Genomic DNA, 23,234 nt, shown 5'->3' with positions numbered 1-23,234 from the left:
TCCCCAATAGAGTAAAGGAAAGAGATTTTTTATTTCACTTTATTTTTTTTAGGAAAAGAAAGACGAGAGAACTCGAAAATAAAAGTTATTTGCAAAAAAAAAAATGAAAGACTTTTGTGTTGTGAAACATAGTGGTTTCAATTTTAGTATAGTATAATTCACGACTTGAAGCAAAATATTGCACAATTCGAAGTTTTCCTTCTTTTTGAATAAATTTCAAGAAAACAATTGAAAGCGCTTTAAAATTGTTATAAAAATAATATGGTTTTGGAACTAATTTAGAAAATAATGAATTTCTATTAAATATTTACTTAAACTTGTTTTATATGTTATGACATTAAATTTGTTATAGAAAATCTATTTCCAGAACAAATTTGAAAGAGAAGTAAATTTTTTAATTAACAATTGATCACACATGTTCTTTAAATTGAGAAGAGAAAACTACAATATATAGGTCTCGAAGTTTGCACATTGATCGTTGATAGTGTAAAGAAAATATGTGATGAAATCTAGACCGTTGGATGAAGTACTTGCAATGGAACAAATTATAACATAGTAACATCGGATAAAAATGAAAAAAAGGACGAGAGTAAACTCATACTCATACAAAAGTAAAAGGACCAAAATGCACTTCCGATTACCACACGAGGCGAAGTTCTGAACCGTCTGAAAATCATTGCAATTATCACGTTTTCTTTGCTGTCCTCCGGACTGTTGAAAAGAGCGTGAACTTGCCAAAGCAAAAAGGCGTTTCTCTCTTTTCCCGCTCTTCTCACCTGCCTTTTGAACTTCGTACTTCACCAACGATATAACCCCAAGCCCCATACCTGATCTCACAACTCAATTACAGCTGTCCCTTATTCTCTGCGGCACTCGACTCTCTTCGGACTTCTCTGCCTTTGTTTCCTCTTCTGTGAACACTTTTTGCGATTTTTCTAAGGAGGTTGCTTGTTTGGAAGGTATTTTTTGTCGATTCGTTTTTTATTTTTTTATTTCATGAATGTTAGATCAGTTTTTTGGTATTGATTTGATGGAACATCGTTTGGATGCCTGGAAATGCGAGGAAAATGAGTAGGAAAACACGCAAAAGCAAGGTTGGAATAGTTGATCGGTAACGAGTGTTTGAAAATGCATGAGTTTTGAGAATTTTGTTTTTGCTTATAAATTATTTTATTCTCATTCAAACAAGAGGAATTTTTTTTTCTCTTAGACCATGTTTCGGTTGCAGACAATCTGAAACAGCAGTGAAAAGAAAACTGAGAAAGAAAAAACTAAGAGAAAAGAAAATAGAAAATAAATTTTAAAAATAATTAAGTTTCTACCTAATTTAAATTATATTTAATTTTGTTTTGTTTATTTATTTTTGTTATTTTTCAACAACCAAACATCTCTTATAGTTTCTCCCAAAAAGGAGAATAGAGGTCTCTTCTTGAAAACTGTGAGTGAGAGCTTCAAGAAACAAAATCAGATTCAACAAAAATTTTCTCCTCTTTTATCGCTTTTATTTTTAATTTTTGGAAATTAGTGGCCTGAAGTAAAATGTTTCATTTTCTTCCTTACATGAATTCATATAAATGTTTATATATATATATATATATATATATATATATATATATATATATATATATATATATTTTATGAAATTTTGTATAAATTATATTATATTTTAATTTATTTGAATATTTTGTTGGAATCTCTGGTCTTTATTACTCGTAGTTTTCAAGATCCAAGCTGAGCGTAGGGCTCTGTCTGGACTGAAAGTGCGAGAGAAAGGATCAAAGAAGGGAAAGAGGCAAATGGATAAAAGGGAAGGAAAACGAGAATAATACGTTTGAATTTAATATATTTTTTCCCATTTCTTTCTAAATATTTATTTGTAGAATGAAGAATATCTAAACATGAAAGTTCTAAACTATTTATCATTATATTAGATTTCTCGTAGTTATTTTCATGAAGAATTCAATAAGTGAAATTGCGATCTATTTATTTATTTTTTGATCCAAATGCAAAGGTTGGATCTCAGAAACAATGAGGAAATGAAAGGGAAAAAGGAGAAGGGCAACAGAATGAAGGAAAATGGAAAAGCAATTTGAACTAAAAAAAAATATATATATATATATATATTCTCTCTTGTTTTCTTCAGGATCTAGTTTTTTCATGCAAACAATTTTTTGTGATTGGTAAATTTTTTTCGGACTTGAATCTAAAAACCTCCCACAAGCCTTCCCCGTCCTCCTACCACTTGAAGCAGACCTCAAGGGCTTTCATGCAAACAATTTTAATCACACATCACACACATATTTGTAAAGCATCGAGGTTGCTTTTGTAAATGCTTGAGTCGCAAAAGTTTGAGTAGATTAAATTCTATACTGAAAGAGCAGAACGCTTTGAACATAAAACATCACAGAATCATATTTTCCTTTACTAACCATTCTTTGTTTTCCCAATTTCCTCTAAATACGAACTTAGGAATAAAAATGCTGGATTAAGGGGTTTCATAATGTAGATTTAGGAGGAGGTGGGAATATTCCATATCAATAGGGTTGGAATTTGAATTTGACCCTAATTTTCTTAAAAACCCATGACTAAATCTTCATATGATTGCTGGAAATATTTTGGGAAAGAACAAGGGAAAAGAAAGAAGTGAAAGAAAATTTAAACCAGTTTGATTCCAATATTCTTCCCCATTATTTTCCAACTTTATGCATTTTTCCTGAAATTTGTGAGATTTTGAAAGTCTATTTCGTTTACTTTGCACTTGAACAAGAAAAATTGATACATCTCTTTGCCATTTTTCTCGAGTTGAAGAATGGGAATAGGAGGAAATAATTGTTATTTATCATACTAAAGTAGTGAAATTTCTAATGCAAGGTTTTATCTTGAATTGGATCCATGGATGTAGTTGAGTCTTCTAAGGGTACTGGGAGCAGTGAAATGGAACCTCAGATGAGTCAAAACGGTAAGGTCTCTTGTTATTGGTTGATATTCAAACAACGTGCAAATATGAAGTGTTGAATGCTACTTGTCACAGCGACAGAGAGGAATTCAGCAGAACAGGTTATGGTCCAAAGAAGAGTTAGACCAAGGCTTATGAGCATTCCTAGAAGTAAGAAACCTTACTATGGGAGTCCCTCAAAAAGGTCAATAGGTCTTCCAAAAAAGACAGATTCTGGTTCTCATCCAATCAATGCAACTGGTACGAGTGATGTGGAGACGAGTGATCACATAATGGTGAAGAAGACAATAAAGATTTTTAATAAACATCGCCTTCATTTTGTTCAGGTGATAATGCTTGTGGTATTTTACATAAATAAGAAAATACACATTTCCATTTTTGTTTCTACAAAAACTGAAGAAAACTTAGATAATTATTCTCATTGATTTGTCTGTTTCCACTATGAAGGCATTCTCAAGTTCTATAGCTTTTCTGTTACTTGTAAAATGTTCTTGTTTGCCTGATACTTTAATTTTTGTTATTGCTTCACACAAGAACACTCTTGTACATTTGTAAAGAAATATTTTATATATAGATATTTGCCACACCAATAATTTGTAGGGTAGTGCCAATCCATTGGAAAGCAACTGATTGAACTTTCTTGAAGTTCTATTTTATCAAAAGTTGTTTAACTATTACTTTTTTTTTTTTTTGTTTATTTTTCTCATGTTATTGTTTCATACATCACACAACTTACAAGAGCACTTGTTCATGCTGATTACTTTTATTACTTCATTTTATTTATTTAATTTTTCATATTTGAAAGTGGGGTTTAGGATTTTCAATTTAAATGGTTTTTACTCCGATACATTTTTGTTTTTCAGATTGATGGAAACTATAATTTTAATGAAAAATAATTATTTTTTGCACGTAGCATGATGTGGCTTCTTTTGAGAATTTTGACTCCATAATTTTATTAAGTCCTTCAATTTTTTGGAGATATTGTTCATCTAGTTGATTGGCTCGTTCGATGTAACTTCTTTTTCTTTTGTAAGATTTTCTTCTGATAGGAGAATGCATTATCATGTCTAATGCACGTATTTCATTTGTGAAGGAACATATATTGAATGTAAGCAATAATATTCAAATGTTTTACTTGTAAACAAAAGATAATCATCACCTATGAATTATATGCAAAACGAGTAGTAGTTTAGGAAACCTTGGGTAGAGTAATATCTTACTCATGGGAGTGATATTTAACACCAAAATGGACGAGAATATTGTGTTCCAAGATTAATTTTTATTATATGTTTGTATTTTTGTTACTAGCTGTATGCTTTTGAAGATATAATATCATATGTTTTATATAATCAAAATGAAAATATATTGTTTGTTATATAGGCATGTATGCTTACTTAAACTTTTGGTTTTTACGGAGCATATTAAACTTTTTTTTAAGATGAAAAATTGAGGAATAGATGAGTGGGACTAGTTATCCAAACAGCAATGTCCTTTTTAGAATATAAAATAGGTTTTTAATTCTCAAGCTTAGTTATCAATCTCTTAAAAGATATTGCAAATCCTTTGAGGGTTATGATGGTTCTCGTTCATTTCCACTTTGTTGCATTATAATTGTCTCCCCATGGAGTGAGGAAGCTTTGAATCTCTTAAAAGATATTGCATATCCTTTAAGATTAATAATGCTCATTCAATTTTCAGTTTGTTGCCTTATAATTTTCTCCAATCGTGGAGTGAAGAAGCTTTTGATCCTCAGCTTCCTTGGCTTAAAAAATACCAGAAGTAATTCAACCCTCTAACCTACCATCCTAAAGAAAGGATAAGTTGTTGTGCTAGTAGAAGCTTTAATACAAACATGTTAGTTCAAGAATATAAAGATAAAACAATCACACAAACGATACACAAGGTTTTAATGTGGTTCGGCCAACTATGTCTACATCCACGGATGAGAGAGAATCATTTTACTATACCATAGAGAATATTATAGAGGGTAGAACTAGATACAATTATTGGGTTCCATAAACATCCCATGTTTCTCCTCTTCTTGTACCCACACCCTGAACCACGTGCCTCTTGCTCCATTGGGTGTCTCCTATTCTTCCTCACATCTCTATCTATCTCGTATAATCTTTACGAGTGCATCTATATTTCATAACCTTTTCCTCTCATGACCTAGAATATTTATAAAGATATTTCTAACAACTTTCCTTTTTCTATAAGGAAACCTAATAGTACAATAATATGTCAACTTAGGAAATACTTTATATGATATTTTTTACAAAAAGGAATCTATACTAATTAGGAATTTGAGACACTTTCCAACAATCTCCACCTTGAAGCAAATTTCATTAGGTTAATCTTCCATCTCTTCATGATGTATCTCATCCTGACGAGATTGACTCCACATTCAATTGAAATTCTTTTTATCATCATCTTATATGTTTTGTAATCTTTTACTCTTCTAGAAATCTTCAACTCGAGCTCTAATACTAGTTTTTTGTACTAGTGGAAGCTTCAATACAAACATGTTAGTTTAAGAACATAAAGATAAAACAACCCTCCCTCATGTGTAGTCTCCATTTTTGGGCTTATGTGCGAGCTTGATAAATCAGGTAAATAAACATGTGATGGTGAGTTTCGTACACATGACTCCTACCATACAAGGCTCTGATACCATGTTGAACAATCAATTTTTCTAAAAACTAAACTTGTAAGATTTGGGCTCACAATATATATCAAGCACTCTTAATAGATCCAACATACACATATATAATCATCTATAAAAGTAAAAAACCGCTTAGCCCCAAATACATTTGTTACACTTGAAGGACCCCCATATGTCACTATAAGTGAAAAAGGTTGCGATTGTTTATAGGTTTGGATAGGAAAATAAGCACAATGATGTTTGGACAATTCACACATTTCACATTAAAAATAAAAAGCCTTTTTATTTCTACATAAAGTTGTAAAACCTTCAAATGTGGAAAACTTAGATGTCTTAATATACAATGCCATGATTTAATTTCATCCTCATAGGACAAAGAGGTACCAACGTGAGTAGATTGGGATAAACATCCTAAAACATCTAGGTCCTTCTCGAATTAGTCGAATCCATCCATTTCTCTAGCATTGCCAATCTTTTTCCCCATACATAGGTCCTGAAATTCATTCTGAGTAGGAAAAAATTTAGCCACACAATTAAGATCCTTTGTGAATTTGCTAATTGGAGGAAGATTATAGGCTAAGGAAACTGTAACACTGAATTTAGGACTAGGTGTTAAGAAATTGTAATAAAACCCTTTCCAACAATAGAAGAAAAAAACCCATCGACCATTTTAAATTTTTGCTTACCTAAACAAGCGATATAAGTAGAGAACAAACTTGACACACTAGTCATGTAATTAGTTGCCCTTGCATCTATGATCCAAGGGATAAAATTTCTCGATATGGCTTTCAATGTAGTTAAAAAATTACCTATTTAGGCTAGGGTTAGAAGAAAAATATGCCTGATTCATAAACCTATATAGCTTTTCAAACTGTTCTTTGGTAAAGAGATTTATTTCCTGTCTTCTTGGGTTAATGGTAGAATTATTTGTATTTATCTACTTACTTACCAAGGCAAAAGTAGCTGAAGCAGTATAACTCAAGGTTGAATTGTCAATATTTATTCCTCCTATCATCACTCTTCTTCTTCTTTCTTTCCTTCTAATGAAGGCATAAACCTCTCTAAGTGATGAAAAAGGTTCTTTGCTAAGAACTTGTCCACGTACTTTATCCAAATCTTGATCTAAACTAGCTAGAAATCGAAAGGCCTCTTACATTCTTCTATTAAATAATTAATCAAGAATAGACAAAAATTAAACTCCTTTGTTTGCAATGAAGATTGAAACCAAATTCAGACCTATGGCAGCAATGAAAACCAACCAATTAAGGTTAATAAAGGAGCAAAAAGAAACATAAAATTGCACCTGTGATTTATGCCAGAAAAAAAAGAAAAAAAAAACAACCACCAACAAGACAATACTTGAGAAAATACATAGGAACTCTATTACAACTTTGATACCATGTGCAAATTCTGGATATAATTTTTATGTCTTCTAAAAAATTGTACAATGGATCACTTATACACAATAGAAACAACCTAGAAGGGAAGATTTACAATTGTAACATTATTAAATTACAATTAGAAATCAAAGAGAAAATATATGCAAAAGAATAACAAGATGAGGCAAACTAGGAACCAATTAATATAGTCAATCAATTAGCCTAGAACTAAGGAAGTGAACCAAGTAAGAGAATTAAAAATTTGAAGGTTGAGTTTCTCCATGTTAGGCAACCAATGTTCCTAAAAACTTAAGTTTATAGGATTTGGTCTCACAATATTTATCTTGTATTTTAACACCCTCCCTCACATTTAGCTTCCTTTAGACTTATACATGGGTTTAATAAATTAGATAAATAAAGTAGCCTTTTTTTGAGCTTAATAAGTTGAGGAAATAAACATGCAATGAGGTCCGAATACATGACCTTCTGCCAAACGAGACTGTAATTAGACAATTGATTTTCTTAAAAGGTTAAGTTTGTAGGATTTAGGCTACAATGTATATCATGCACTATAGGATTTGGGTTCATGATGTATATCATGCATTGTAAGATTTGTGTCCACGATGTATATCATGCATTGTAGGATTTAGGCCCACAATGTATACTATATACTCTAACATCTATCACTAAGCATTGTGTTAGAACTTGTGCATTATGCTCATTGAATTGAAATTCATTTTCCCTTTTGGCGACTACACAAACTAGTGTCTTGGATCTTAATTTACTAGAAATAGGCTACATTCATTCTCGTATTGCATTATGATCATTATCCTCTGATTTTGGAGTCAGGTGGATCAAACCCTTTAAACTCTCGCAAAAAACTTGAACCCTTGTAATATGGTCTCCAATGATTTACCTGCTTTGGAATCCTCTTCCTATGGTATGTGTAAAACCATTTACACATTAAGAAATCACCATTTTTTTAATGACATTTTGGAGTTCAAGTATGTGATTCTTTTCAATATACATCCTCTCTCTAGGTGCACAGTTAATATGTGTTCTTTAAGTCTTTTACTAGAAATTATATCATGTTTACTTGTTTGTACTCATAATTTCTGAAGTTTCATTTCAGATTTCCATGATTCAATGATATATTTTTTTTTATTTCTTACTCAATTTTCAATATAAATATGATATTTATATATTCATGGCAGTATGTCCATATTTTTGAATTGTTGGTGTATTTGTCAATATTAGAATTAGAAATATTGGCTGTTTTCTCAAACCTGAAAGGTTGAAGTTTGCAAAGCAGAATTATACTTTGGAAGTACCCGTGCTGTTAGCCATGTTGAAAAATGAATGCCATAATAAAAGAGCTCAAGAAACTTTTAGTGTATGTTGTTGATGATCACTCGTGAACATATTGCTTACATCCTTGCTTTACTAGGCTCTGCATCTATTACCCTATATCAGGCATATCATTTGGTGCCCCAAAATTCAAGTAGAGTCTAGTTGCTGTAACGAAATTAGCCAAAGATTAATATGGCTTTCTTGTCAATTTAAATTTTGAAGGATTGTTCAAAATCTATGAACAGGGATGTTTGCATCTCTATTTGTATCTGTTTCTTAGGTTTACTTATTGGCATTTTTCCAACTATCATAAAAGTGATTATGTCCAAGTTATCAAATTTTGGTTGTCCATGTGAAGTATAACTGCTCACATTCATGCACTCAATTCCCCATTCCCCCCTTTTGTGGGTGAATTGTTCCTGAACCACCCACTAAGCAAATATGCATCGGATAATGAACTTGCTAATGTCCATGTTATCAATTTTTTAGTATTATATATCCTCAAATAGGACTGCACATATACAGATTTTAAATCTTTATCCCTTTTCTAGGTGAATTATCCCTTAGTTACGCACGAAACTGTACTTTTTGAGTGATCTCATGTTATTATCATATTACAGCAGGGGTACAGGTATTGTTTACTAGTTTTTTCTTCTCTTAGATGATTGTTCAAAAACCATTAATGCAGGTTGCTTGTCATCATTTATGTCTCTACTGTTAATTTAAATAATGGAAGGAACACAAGTATTTTGATTGTGATTTTGGTCTCTGTTTTTGTTTATTTTAATGATACAACCATTCTCAGAGAGGTGATGCATGTGTGCAGGAGGCCAAGTGTTCTTCCAAGCGGCCTGATCTGAAGGCAATGAATAAGGCAAGTTGCTTGCTGATGTCTTAGAAGTATTCAATAAGTAGCATTTAGAATGCATTTGAATTAGGTTATTCATGATAAATATTGCTGGCTCTGCTCATGGTCAATGTCCAAAACTTTTGTTTTCTATAACATGTGATTTTGTTTATTGTTTATTCATGTATTTCATTGTTTTTGAGTAATGGACTCTCCCCATTTAGGGTGCAGCTTATGAATTTATACAACTATGATAATGCTGGTTTCTTTTCTTATCCCTTTACACACTTTACAGTAATTGTTGAACTGACCGAGTATATTTTTAAAATACAAATGCATATAATGCTTCTCAAGTGTCCTTTTTCCAAGACTTCTGTTGAAGTTTTGTGGCTTGGTGGTTTGCAAATGTACAGCGGAGAAGAGATGTATTAGCCATTCAAATAGTTTCAGGATACATCACTATTTTGCATTCGATATTGTTTTTTTAGGTGCAGATGCATGCATACAGTTTCCTCCCCTGCCTTTTTTTTATACTGGTATTTGTTGGTTTGGTGGTTTGCTAATGTACGGAGGGTGGGGCACCCAGATGCATTAGCCATTTCAAATAGTTCAAGCATGCCACATTGATTTACTTGCATTTTTTTTATTTCTGTTAGCTGGATGTGTCAATGAGTGGGTATAATATCAGCACTTCTTCACATTCACATTCACACATACTGTCATCATACTGGAAGATTAATTTCTTTTGTTCAGACATGATACTGTTGTAAACAAAGTATATGGGATTGCTTTTAAGTATGGTAATTTCTCAAATTTTCTTTGGAACATATTGATTTCTTTTTCTTTTTCCTGTTTTAAATTCATGGCAGATGTCAAAGAATAAGAAAAGACTTGGTCATCTACCGGGTTGGTCAATCCTTTTTGTTTTGATGTTTTAGTTTGTATATATCATGTTTGTTACCAACCTTAAGTTGATTGTATGCAGCTTTTATATTTTTAGTAAAATCTTGATTCTTGGGAGATTTAATTCCCTTCTGCTGTTGCATTCAAATGTTTTTTGAACTTATAAGTTATAAATATTTTAATGGAGAAATTCTTTTTGGTGCAGGGGTTAGTGTTGGGCAGCAATTCTTTTCACAAGCTGAAATGGTTGTTGTAGGCTTGCATGGTCGCTGGATGAGTGGAATTGATTACATGGGCAAATCCTACAAGAAACAGGTAGTAACTGCAGCTTTTGGATCACTCGTATGATGTGTGGTTAAAGCGAGAAATTATGGGTTTATTTGGAAACTGTTCTTGAAAATAGGTTATTTTTTAAAAGAAATTTGAGGTGTTTTCAAATATTTTTTGTAGATTAATATGTGAAATAATTGAAACTATATAAAATACTTAAGTTCCCAATAAGTGCATAGCACCTTCATGGAAAATAAGTTGAGAAAACTAAGGCCCTGTTTGGTAGCTGTTTTAAAAAATAGTTCTAGAAAACAGTATTTGAAAACCATTCTCTAATTTTTTGTAAAATAAAAATCTGTTAAAAACTTGAAATGTTTTTAACTTGCTTTTAATATTTTTAAATATATTTTAAAAATAATTTTTATGTCTAGTGTTTTATTTTTAATTATTCTACATGTTTGTATAATTATTTTTTAAAATAGCCCTCAGAAAACAATTAAAAATAACTAAAAGATGTTTTTTGAAAACACCTTATTCTTTATTCTTAATAATAGAAAATAGAAAATAGAAAATAGTTTTAAATAGTTTTTGGTTGCTAAAAGTCTTTTCTTGATTTTTTATTTTAGAGAGCAAAAAATTGTTCTAAAAAACAGTTGCAAGCCCTAATTTTCATATTTAAGTTTCTGAATAAAATTTTACTTTTGAAAATAAATAAAAATTGTTTTTTTGATAATTGTTGTTGAAGATGTTGTCAAACAGACTCAATATTCCCTTCTCATTTAGGATGTTCCATTCTCTTTTTTATTCTTATTTCCCAATGATATCTTCTCCTACCTATATTATATGGCTTTGGGAAAATGTATCTAGTGTAGGTGTGTGCCTAGGTGTTTGATCCATTACATTTCAAATTTTAGGACATAGTGATTCAATTGAAAAATGATCTTGAATGGTACTTGGATATGACATAATAAAGGAAAAAAAAAAAATCAATTACAAGTCAATTTGGAGCAAAAAATTAACATCTCCTTGATAAAAAGAAATCTCTTTTTTTTCTCTTTTATTTTTATTTTTAGAAAAGAAAACAAAATTAAAAAATAGTGAATATCCAAAGTAAAGGAGTATCCAACTAGAATCACCATACCCACAACTTTTTCATGTCGTGTTGATATGGGTACATTGAGCAAAGTTGAAGAATTTGGGTATCATATTATCCCACAATCTGGCTTTTTTTTTTTTTTTTTTTTTTTTTTTCTATCATCCATTTTTGACAACTTGCCCACTGCTTCATTTATTTATGTCAGATGGAAAGTTGAAAATTCATTTGAATTGGCATATGGTCATTCACATATCTCTAGGTTTCTATATGCATTGGAGCAGAGAACTAGTGTGTATTCATTATTAGGGCAATTTTGTGTGCATACATTGGGGTCATATGGTGCATGTATAATATCCTGTATACAAGCATGAAGGTTCAGCTAAATACATATTGTATCTAATCTAATGGTTTAATGAGATTCTGCTGATACGATCTGGACTCAAGGGTTGTCATTTAAATCTTCAATTTGTTATGTCTATTTCTTCATGCTATCTTTTCTAATATTTAATTCTGCAATCTTCTAGCACCACAATTGGGAGTCCTGGTTTATGAGTGCTTATTTATTTATTTATTTATGAGAAACAACAACATAGTATATTGAAGTAAGTAAAATAAGTACAAAGAAGGATGAGAGATCCTCCAAAAAGTACACAGCAAGAAAGCTAGAGCCTTCAAGTTTAAGAATCTATAAATCTATGAGGTTCCACAACCTATGTCCCATGTGGGAATATACAAAAATAATCTATCCTTGCTAGCTCACTCCCTTGGAGTTACACACCAACATCCAATCAGGTTGGATCAAATTAAGGGGAGCACCCTTAAAAGTCGAGCAAGATGCCTAAAAGGAGGCTAGGAAAAAGATCATGTCCCAAAGACCCTCTGAGGATCTCACCTTATCCTCAAAGTTCCTAGCATTTTTCTCCCACAACACTACCCACATCAAAGCAAGACAAGCAAGCTTCCACAACACCTTGCCTCTATTGGTGTTTCCCAATCCTCTATATGAAATATTCATAATGTAGCATATACTCCTGGGAGGAATTCAATCCATATGAACCAAGCTGAATAGTCTATGACATAGCCCCAAACTCAATGGGCAATGTAAAAAGATGTGATCTACTGTTTCACCACTCTCCATACACAACAGACAAACATTAGGACTGAGAGCTTTGTAGGATCTTCTCAGCTGTAGTATGTCATTGGTATTTACCTTCTTGAGTGCCACTAACCAAGCAAAAAATTTGACCTTAAATGAGGCTTGCGCTTTCCATACAAAATCAATAGGGAATAATGAAGTTGAATCAATATGATTGGTCAAGACTAAAAAAACAACTTTACTGTGAATAAACTTGAAGAAGATGAGGACCGGGCTCTCAAATCATATTAGTGTGATGGTCTATGAGTGTCTTAGTGTGAGGTGATTGATGGTTTATCCATACATAATGGGATATAATATGATTGATTAAAGTATAAAGGTCTATGTTAAGGTTAACTTAAATATAATGGTCTATATTATTATGAGTTCTATTTTACCATTTTATCAACTATATTAGGTGTTGACGATTAGCTTTCCAAACAATTATGTTATAATCATTCAACAGCTTAATTGAAATTTAGGCCTCAATTGATCTCTTTATTTCTTATTGCAGATGACAATCTGTTGACATTTTTTACCCTCTAAATAATTTTATTCTTCTGTAGGCCCGAAAATATTCGAAAGTTCAAGCCTTGTCATTTATCATATTTTAACCTTTTATCCTGTAATTATGCAGGGGGAGTACAACAATTATACTTTTCCACTTGCTGTGGCAGTTGTTTTGTCTGGCAATTATGAAGATAATGAGGATGATATGGAAGAAGTTGTGTATTCTGGTGAAGGTGGGAATGACATCCTCGGTACTAAACAGCAAATTCGGGATCAAGTTATGGAGCGTGGTAACCTGGCACTTAAGGTATGTGTGATTTGGAAATTGTCATTATGTTATCATCTTCTCTTGCTATTAGTACATATTATGGATGCCCATTTTAAAGTTAACAATTCTTTTGTGGCATGTATGCATGTAATTGTGTATGCATTTATGCATTTTTAATATTGCTTGAGAGATATGAGACTTGCTTGGACTAGACCTCCTCACATAGACCTCCTGTATCAAAGATTGTTTCCTTACCACTGTTAATGAAGGCATGAAATGACGAAGTCCTCACATATCATGCAGGCAAAGTAACATGATTTTTATTTTATTTTTATTTTTATTTCTTCTTTTCCCCATTTTTTCCCTATACCCTAACCACTTTTTTAAAAAAATAAAAAAATCAGGAAGCTGCTGTGTGCAACTAGATGGTGTGTTTTTAAGAAAAAAAAAGTTGACATGAATATAACAAAAGAAAAGCACCCTTTGTTGTGTTTTTCTTCCTCAATTCCTCACCACCCCACTTCCCATCCCACAAAAACAAAGAGTGCTAATCTCCAAATGATCCAAATCACCAAAATATCATCAGGAATACTGTTTCATTAATTCATAAATCCTTACTCTTATATAATTGAAATAAAGATGAAACTTCCATGCAACAATTAAAGATTTGTAAGAACAAAGAAAAAATCATATCGCAAGTAACTATGCCTATCTCTTTATGAATAGCCATGAGTTTTGCAGAGCCCAGAATAGCCCATTGATGGCCCAATATCGAACTACATATGATCTGTGCCATTTTGTGATTAATTTCAGGTTAATCAGGACTAATTTGTTGGTTAATTTAAAACTAAATGGGACTAAGGGTAATGAGGGTAAGTTCATAAGATTTTGGTCAGCCATTGACATCAACCGCTTGTGATTAGCAAATAAACAATGGATAATGGTGGGGAAGGATCATGTTGGTTGTCTGAACCTCAAGGGAGGATCATGTAACTTTGGAGACGGGCAATTCATTTACTTAGACCTACCTTTAAGGAAGTTCAATGTGAATTTTCCTTTTTTGTTTAAGATTCTAACTTCCTAGTTAACTTAAATCCTTGTTGGAAATGAACTTTTTGAATGCTTGGCTTCAGATTTTTTGACTAATTAGATGATGATTAGATGATTAGTTTTTTTAACATATTAGCATGAGCTTGTCTTTCTCATTTAATTTTCTGTTGATGTGAAATATTTTAAAACGTACTGCTCTCTCTTTGTTTGACTCTTGAGGATAAGAGTTCAAAACCTAATCTGGATGCAGCATTATCCATTTTCAACTGAAACCATGAGTCAGTGTTACTGTTAATACATACTAAAACACAAGTACATCCTGAGCTGAATTGGTATTGATTGTCTGTGTGGTTTGTTGAAATCACAACTTTATGTATAACTGTTATATCATTGACAATCAGCTCATTTTGCTTTTAATACTTATGGTAGTTAATGATTTGAAGTAAACATGAGAATATTTCAAACATGTCAAAATTCCTACCAATTCTGAGAACTTTTGAATACATGTTATCTTCGAAATCTGAAAATATTCCTGGAAAATCTGAGAGTATTTGGGTGTCAAAAGTCCTATTGGATCAATATTTAAATCAATAACTTTGTCACTAGTATTAGATCTATGAGCAATAGTTATTTTTAAAGGGCTCATAGATAAGGTGGTTTTGTACCAGGAGATGATGTAAGAAACAGTTTCTTAAATTGTAACTTTCTTCTCAGTATGACAATAAATTTTCTTTGCTTCTTTTCTTTTATTTTAATTTTTCAGAGATGTGTCTTTTTCCCTTTCAGAATAGCATGGAGCAGCTTGTCCCTGTTAGAGTCATCCGTGGCCATAAATTTCGTGATACTTATCCTCGCAAAGTTTACACATATGATGGCCTCTACATGGTGGATATTTTGGATGTCTCTTTTGAAAATGTTCTCTTTATTATGATTTTTTTAATGGTTTAGCTTGTAAATAAAAACTTCACTTTGGTTTGTGCCTAAATTGCCTTGTGTATGCCAAATCTCATAGTAGGATATTTTCTTGTCAAGGATAATCATCCACTGCTGATTCTGTGGTATTTGCTTGACATTTGATCCAAAAAATAAGTGGTTACACTGATGGTTACAATAGTGTAGTTCTTTATTTGTTTGCTTTCTATTTATTACATCATTCGTTCATTTTTGTTCCTTTACATGCATATACGATTCTCCTTAATGTTTGATAGAGGCAATGCTTTTGTTAATTCCCATGCATAGAGGTTGCTTTGTTGATTACCTGCATCCTATTGAATTTGTTTGTATTTTGGTATCAAGTTTCTTACACATTCTATGATGTTAAATATGAAGGATAATTGCTCAAATTGTTTGTCTATCATGTAATATTATTGTGGGACAACCAATTTTCTTAAAAGCTTAAGCTTATAGAATTTGAGTTTACAATGAATGTCTCCCAACACCCTCCAATCAATTTTCCTAAAATCTCAAATTAATAGGATTTAGACCCATGGTATATATCATGCTCCCTAACACTCTCTCTTACATGGAGACACATTGGCACACACAACCTGTAGACAAACAAACCATAGACAACCTTCTTTTGGGCATACAAATGAGCTCAATAAATTGGGGAAATATAAAATGTGTTGAGATTAGAATACACGACTTCCCCAAGTGAGGTTCTAATACTATGTTTGACAATCAATTTTCGTAAAATCTTAAGCATATAGAAATTCGGTCGACAATACATATCATTCTCTCTAGTGGTTATCTAATCCATGCAATTTTTAACAAGAGTGTAATGTTGATTACTTTATGGGTATGGTATTTATTTTTCATTTTTAGTGTTTTTTCCATGGCTTCCTTTTTTTTCTGTCATTTTAGAATGTAATAGAAATTACTGCCCCAATCAGTACTGGCATGAAGTAATAAGATTACTGGTTAATTTTTGAACAAGTATGAGGCTACATTAAGATGCTTGTGAACATTATGTTTTGATAATATGTAACACCCAGGTTCCAACTTATAGGAGATAAAATGTGATCTTTTAAGTTGATTCTTTTGCCCCCATGGGCCCATGCATGTAACTTAAGTCATAGTCTCACATAGTCCAGGGTCCATGTCGCCAGCATAAAATAGATGGGCTATCACACTGGTGGTGAAAGAAAGTTGCCTGTTTGAACTGAATAAAGTAGTATAATCTATCTACTTGGGGTTCTCAGTACAAAATCATCTTTCCAGTTCAGCTGTATCTGGAGCCATGTACTGTTTTTCCTCACTGCCCTCATCCACATTCATTTTACTGTTCCCTTTCTCCTCCTCATATAGGCTTCAAGCTCAAAAAATAAATAAATAAATAAATAAAAATAAAAATTCTGGCCCTTAAACACTGCCATGCAGATTTGGACCAGATCAAAATATGTTATGAAGAAAGGTAATTTGCTGTCTGATATGGTTCAACAATAATGGATAGGAATCCTTGTGGGTCTCCATTCTGGAAAGGTATCTTCCAATGAAGCATTGAAATGCATCCACTTTGAAAACATCTTTATTTCCCTTGTGCATTCATCTTCATTGCATTGACTTCTTTAATTAGTATTTGATTTTATCATTAAATGTCATTTTTATCAACTTCGTACTTTATTTTCAGGACCTTGTTGAGGTCACTCTAACTATCTCACCTTGCTTGATACAGTCTAATCTAAAGACTGGGTGTTCCATGTCCACAGATAGTATCACTTTCCTAATGTTGCTAAATTCTTGTTGCTGGGAGATTATAGTCTGATAAATTTATATTTCATGCCATTTTATATAAATGTTCTTCTGTCTTCAGTAATGGGCCTCATAATGCTTGTAAAATTTGATCAATTGTTTTAACTTCAGTTGCATTAATTTCACATTCTATGTTTGCAGATTAATGAATACTGGGAAGAAAAAGGTATTTCTGGATTTATTGTTTTTAAGTACAAATTAGACCGATTCGGAGGACAACCAAAGGCCAGCAGTAAGGTTGTCTCAAGGTTTCATTTTGTTTTACCCGTTTTGTGCATTTGTCATAATACATCTAGTAACTTTATGAATGGTTATTTGCTTCCTGGTTGACATATATCAAAGGAATAAGGAAAACTGACCATTAAAACTACTGCTTTTGTTTATGTAATTTCTGTTGCTCTTGTTGCTATATGGTTAAGAAATAAGAAAGACCAATAATGAATAACACTTCTTCCCTCTATTGATTGGTGATATTCCATTGTTTTATTCATGCTAATAAGAGTTCAAAGGTCGGCTATATTTTGTCAGTTCTTTATTTTGACCTTCTAAACCAAACAATTAAGAAATCCAGGTAGAATGAGAGGTTAGTATACTAGTTTTTTTCTATCTCCTATATACTATTTTTTGTGGGGATGGGTTTGGTTGACTCTAATCCTTAGATTCATTACCTGTATCATGATATAATCATGAATTTTAACATTTTAGCAAATACTTCTTGGTGATTCTCATGACACTGTTGAATTCTTTCATTCTTTTAACACTTGGTTTGTGAAAATCTTGTGCTTCCCCATTTTGACTCTCCATGTAATATTTGACATCTTTCAATCTGAAGTTCAGCTTCTAGCTTTTCATTGGTGGTATAATGGGCAAGTGAACCTCTTCTTTCTTGCAGGGCTATGGTTATGTTATTAACCGGTTTTCTTTGACAGGTTTTATTTTCTAATAAAAAGAGTTCATCAAGGGCTCCTTCAGCAAAGGATGAGTATGAAATCAGTATTATGACACACATACATCAATCTCTCATTTCACTTTTGCACCTGAGTTCATAATATTTTTTGAGAGGCTATCTCAGTTCTTATAATGACCTTAATGTAAATGTTTTATACTAAGGTTGGTCTGCAAGGACATTGCTAAAGGTCAAGAAAAATTAAGAATTCCTGTTATCAATGAAGTTGACAATCATCGCGGTGCACTTGAGGGCAAGTTCTCCTATCTCATGATTTGTATTGGAATGATATATTCACAAGAAGGGGGTAGTGGATCTTATTATTAAGTTGCTTGTTGAGTTTTGTTGGCTCTTTATATTATGAAACATCTCTAATGTAGGATGGTCCATCATTGTCAAAATTGGGTTAATACATCCTCTTAAGGATTGAATGAGCAACCAAAGCAGCAAGAGGAAGGGGCTTTGTGAGAAGTGTTCTTGGGTTGGGGAATACCACTAATAATATATCACCTCCATACAATATCAGAATGAAGTGTACTCCTTCAAAGTTAAATTCATATTTGAAACCCATGCTCTCAAAAACTAATCGGAAATCCATTATTCAAATTGAAATAAAAGTAAATGTGATGCAAGTATAGATGTGTGGTTTTAGATGTACAGTTTCTTTTTAGTTGGTTTTCTTAACTAAGGAAAAACTTTTTGTGATGCTTTATTATTATTATTATGTGCTCAAATGCCTTTTCATATTGCAAAATCTTAAAACTTGCAGGGTTTACATATTCCAATTCTCTTAAAGTAGCTGACAACGTGATCCTCCCTCCGAATGCTGCTGGATGCAATTGCAAAGGGAAATGCACAAACCCAATGTCTTGTTCTTGTGCCGAGCGTAATGGATCTAGCTTTCCATATGTGCTTGAAAATGGCAACAGGTGATATTTGAATGAAAGTTCTAATATGAATGGCACAGATAGTTGTTAAAGATTATTTATTTTTCATAGATTTATTGAAACACTTATCTTGTCTACAATGAATACTCATATATAGTTCTAGTTATTGGTTTTCTTTCTTAGGGATCATGTTATTCCTTTTTATCTGGGGATAAGTTCTCAAACTTATTTTTAACTTTTTCAGATTATTATTTGAACCAAAGGATGTTGTATATGAATGTGGACCAAACTGTAGGTGTGGACCTAATTGCCTTAACCGCACATCTCAACAGGGAATAAAATATCATCTTGAGGTCATTAAACCACAACCCGGTATCTTTTATCTTGAATTGTAAATAACAGAATCTGATATACCATCTTTGTACAGGTTTTTCGTACGAAGGAGAAAGGATGGGAGTCAGAACCTTGGACTTTATTCCTTCAGGTTCACCAGTATGTGAATACATTGGAGAGCTTAAGAGGACCAAAGATCTCGATAATGTTTTTGATAATGACTACATATTTGAAATTGATTGCTGGCAAACAATGCATGGAATTGGGGGAAGAGAGGTACTAATACAATTTGTTAGGATGTTTCATTTTTCCCCTTCTTTGGTTGGTTGTTTTGTGCTGCTCTGTATTGAAGATTTGTATAGATCTTTTCAGGTAAATATTGTAATTGCACTGTGTTTGTTCGCTAGGGCCCACCTTTAATGTTAATTTTCCCCCCGGATTCCTATTTGGGCTTCAACTTAGGTAGGTTGGTTAGGGTTGAACATAGCCAAATTCCAACCTAAACTCACTTCAAATTGTAGATTTTTCAATTCAAGCTTGATTTGGTTGGAGCTCAACAGATTCTTTGAATTGCTCTGATTGGTTAAATAATCGGTTCTTTTTAAAAAGATCACATAGTTTTTATTCATTTCAAATGAATTCTATAATTACTTAATATTTTTTAAAAAGAATTTAGTTTTACAAAAAAAAAAACATATGTAGCTAAATTAAAATATCATGTAGGACAAAATAATGACTTGAAAAAAACGTGGAAATAACATAATAGTTGTTAACCTCATGTACGTTGTGGACCCATGTGCTAGCAGCTTATATTTTAAGAAGGTTGATTAACATGGTCATCAAAGCAATGGTAAACTAGAGGGCTCTAGTTCAAGTCTCTCTTATCATCGCTATCGATAGGCCATTACTGCTGACCCATACCTTCTACCATCTTATCATTCCATCTATTTATCTATTACTAATGATCTGAATCTTCTACTATCTTACGATCTCATTTATTTATCTGTTGCTGCTGATTCTTTCTACTGTCTTATTACCCGATCTATTTATCTATTGCTGTTGATGATTTGTCGTGTACTTTTGTTAGCTTAATGATTTTTATTTTACATTATAAAAGAATTAATATTAATATGAATTAAAGTTTCCTATAATGTTGCTAATTATTAATATTGGTCAATTTTTTTCTCCTTATTTAAGCTAAAGTTGGTTAGCAAAGCCTCAACCAAGCCCAACCTCAGCTGAAGTTTATGCCTGAACATTTATGTTCTCATTTTCCCTAAGTCACATTTTTCTTTGAAAAACATATGATAAAACATATCTGATGATTCTATTAATAGTATAAACAATAGAACATCCTCAGAAACTAGTGACTTATTTAGTGAATGGCTGGTTGAAAATTGAAATGATCATAAATGAAGATTCTATTGAGGATGAGGTAGATATTAAATTCTGTTTTCAGTTTGTATTAGATTAATATATTTAGTCATACTGCATGTGTTCCATTGAAGTAATCTTTTCTCCTTGTCAGAGGCGACAAAAAGATGTACAAATACCTGTACATAACAATGTGGACAACATAGATGACATGCCTGAGTATTGCATAGATGCACGTAAAACTGGTAGTGTTTCCAGATTTGTCAATCACAGTTGTGAGCCTAACCTCTTTGTTCAGTGTGTTTTGAGTTCTCACCATGACCTGGAACTTGCCCAAGTGGTGCTATTTGCAGCTGAAAATACAACTCCTTCCCAGGTGATATGTTGTTCCAAATGTTCTTTCACGTATTCTGGTATGGGTTGTCTTCTGAGCTTTGGTGTTTATTTATGTAACTTGTTTGTATGTTTCTCAAGTTTGAGAAAACTGACCGCCAAATCCAGTGTATATTTTTTAATTTTGTTAGCTTAATATACATCGTGCACTCATATACTAATAATTTAAGCTTTTAGGTAAGTTGGTAGCTTAACATGGTATGTAAATTATCGAGTTTGAGGCTTTCCTATTTTCTTATTAGCTCATCCATTTATGTGCTGCTGTTGCTGCTGATTTGTCCCTCCATGTGTCGGTGTGGGGTTGCAAGTGATGGAGGGTGTTAACCTAATAATACATTGTGAGTTTATATCCTAATAGCATAAACGTATAGGAAAGTTGTTAGCTTAACAAATTTTAAGAATTTCATGAGCATTTGGTAAACGAAGACTTATTTTTCCTCTGAAGGTTAATTAGCGAGGAACTGAAAAACAAGAGAAAACATGGAAAATCTCCATTGACTTCATTATATCTAAAAGCCACACTGAAAATCACCCATGCCTAGCAAGTTGATTGATACATGATAGCAAAAACCACGTTAACAATCTATGTATCAGTGTAACTGTAATCATGCTGATATGTATAACCATAATGAACCACATGCTCTTATGATCTACCCATCAATAATCTAGTCTTTGTATTTCCTTTGGGGTTCTTTTTTCCCCTTAAAAAAGAAGTTTGCTACTATGTGGAAATCAGTGCTGCATATATTTTCAAATCCATTGTTGGCTTTCAAAGCTTGCCTTTGTTAGTTTTGGATCATGAATGTGATTTTCCAAAAATATAAGAGCGGATTCTGATCTAACTATAGCATTATATTTCTTTAAATTTGATACATTCTTCCTCATCCTTCTTGGATAAAACGTTTAGATCCTCATTTGCTTTCTGTTTCCACCCGTAAGATAATCTTCTTACTGTTGTGCTTACATCCTATGGCCACTTTTATACTTGATACCTTTAAGAAATCATCAAATGCTATTCAATTCTTTTGTACTTGGTTCTACTTCCAAAGAGCAGTGATTTTATTAGTCTGTTCTCAGGTTTAAGTCTTCTTTATGGATTCTATAATCATAATCAGTTCAAGTATACATTTATACTTGAACAGGCTTAATTGTTTCTTCTTTGATCTTTTTATGAACCATTTGAAACTTCTGTTGACTTCTAGTCTTCAATGTCGGTTACATGTCTTCCTCTTTGAGCCTTCTTGTTGCAATAGCATTACAGTCATGGGTGAAATACTTAGTTATTTATTTAGTTGATAGGCAAGCAAATATTTGTTGACATATTGCTTTGTGTTTCATGGTTCATTCTTATAGTGTGTGTCTGATTATATTGGTGTTTTGATTTATTTGTATTTACAATTTTTCCAAGATATGAATGCCTGATTTATACAAATACTGAAGAGTAGGAGGACAAATCATGATTGGATGCATTGATAATCAAGTATAGGATAGCATGTCTTAACTGCAGTTTTGGAGTGACAAACATTTCTATGCATCTAGCAGGAACTCACATATGACTACGGTTACATTCTTAATGGTGTTGTGGGTCCTGATGGTAATATAAAAGAGTTGGCATGCCGGTGTGGTGCAGCAAGCTGTAGGAAGCGTTTATACTAGTCAGGTAAAATTCAGTTGTTCTTTTACATCTCCTCAACTAGTAGCTCTTGGAGGAAAGAAATATTGCAACTTTTTGTTAAACAGGTAAGCATGAATTGTTGTGTTCCGTTCAATCATGACTTGACTCTTCTTTGTTTTGTTCTTAAGAAAATGTTGTGGTGAAATTGAATTCTAGATCACTGCAAATTTACAGTTCGATGTATCCTCTTTTGTTGAAAATCATGTAACACACATGTAACTGAAAGATATTGTTAGAAGGAAAAAAGTGATATCCAAGAATGAATTGATTTTGTTGCCATCTATGAACTTGGACTTAGCAAGTTTTTGTTTTTGTCTGTTCATTTTTATCTTGATAGATGATTCAATTGTCTAACAAAATTTTATACCTAGTACACTCTGCATAGTAATGATTTGATTATAATTCACTTTTCTCTCTTACACAGCATATGTAGAATATTTGACTTATTA

General features: G+C 32.3%; 1 pseudogene; it reads left to right on the top strand.

The window, feature by feature from the left end:
- Window positions 1-786: 786 nt before the first annotated feature.
- LOC117925835 lies at window positions 787-23,068 on the top strand (annotated as a pseudogene).
- Window positions 23,069-23,234: the final 166 nt, after the last annotated feature.

Source organism: Vitis riparia, chromosome 1, assembly GCF_004353265.1.
Source record: "Vitis riparia cultivar Riparia Gloire de Montpellier isolate 1030 chromosome 1, EGFV_Vit.rip_1.0, whole genome shotgun sequence".
Taxonomy (NCBI): domain Eukaryota; kingdom Viridiplantae; phylum Streptophyta; class Magnoliopsida; order Vitales; family Vitaceae; genus Vitis; species Vitis riparia.
The sequence above is the reverse complement of the archived record's forward strand: the minus strand, read 5'-3'. Positions and strand labels throughout refer to the sequence as shown.